The sequence below is a fragment of the Osmia bicornis genome, chromosome 11 (assembly GCF_907164935.1).
Source record: "Osmia bicornis bicornis chromosome 11, iOsmBic2.1, whole genome shotgun sequence".
Lineage (NCBI taxonomy): Eukaryota > Metazoa > Arthropoda > Insecta > Hymenoptera > Megachilidae > Osmia > Osmia bicornis.
Genome location: NC_060226.1, coordinates 126,011 through 126,951, shown reverse-complemented (window position 1 = coordinate 126,951; position 941 = coordinate 126,011). Strand labels below are relative to the sequence as shown.

Below are 941 nucleotides of genomic sequence, written 5' to 3'. Positions count from 1 at the left end.
GCAGAGCCGCCTTACCCGGGCAAGGCTAATACACCCGGGGGGTCGCCAGGTACCCCGGGGTTGGCTGCTAGGGACTGGTGCACCCACCAGCCACCCCTGGCGCTGACTCCAGGGGCACCCTCATCACCGCGTACCGCAGCTTGGGGCTAGGGATTTTTTATAGAGGTTGCCATCCTCGCAGGCCGGCCAATGAAGGCAAACCCCCCATTCCAGCGAGACGTGACCACTGAGTTACGGTGTAATTGCTAGGGCACACCGGGTTCGCTACCCGCACCAGACTGCCACGCAGCCTGGCCCCTGGAGAACTCAACGACGCCGCAGCCACCTTTTCGCCTCTCCGACCCAGGCCTTACCGGCAAGGGAGGCCCTGCCAGGTTCCGTAGATCCCACCGGCATCGCCCCGGGTCATCTGTGAAGCTACTTCGACAGCAGCAAGCGCCCCCCTTTTAGTCGCCTTGTACGACAGGCAGGGGTTACCGTGTCTGTATTCTATCCCCCAGCCACAGGGGAGAAAAAAATGTGGTAAGAGCCGTAATGGACGGCAGTGCCTTACCAATTTATACGTGTTTCCATCCTTGTCTAGGGGAGTGCTAAACGTCTCTTCTTTCATACTACACAACCTTAACCCTAACCCTAACCTCAAACCACTTCAATCACTCTTTCAATCACTATTCAGTCTCCATTTCTCCCGGAATACAGTGTACTGGTGACATAAGTATAACTGAAGTTTTTTACGAATATCTCGGAAACTAAGGCCGAGCGGCGGTAACATGTATAGGGAAAAGTTGTTCAGAATGATGACCTGGACAACATATTTCAAGGTCACGAAAATCGGTGAGGAGGACCAACTTCTAAATAATTACCAATGTTGTTTTAACAGGACCAATTGGGAGACATACACTACCCGATGCAAAAGGTTTCGTTCCGATTGGTCAATCCGT

The 941-nt window shown here is 53.3% G+C and overlaps 1 non-coding gene across 1 annotated transcript; it reads right to left on the bottom strand.

Annotated features, from left to right (window-relative positions):
* Window positions 1-511: 511 nt before the first annotated feature.
* Window positions 512-617, bottom strand: LOC114881300. The gene has a single exon (XR_003790260.2). It is a non-coding gene; the product is annotated as a U6atac minor spliceosomal RNA (small nuclear RNA).
* Between the last annotated feature and the right edge of the window lie 324 nt (window positions 618-941).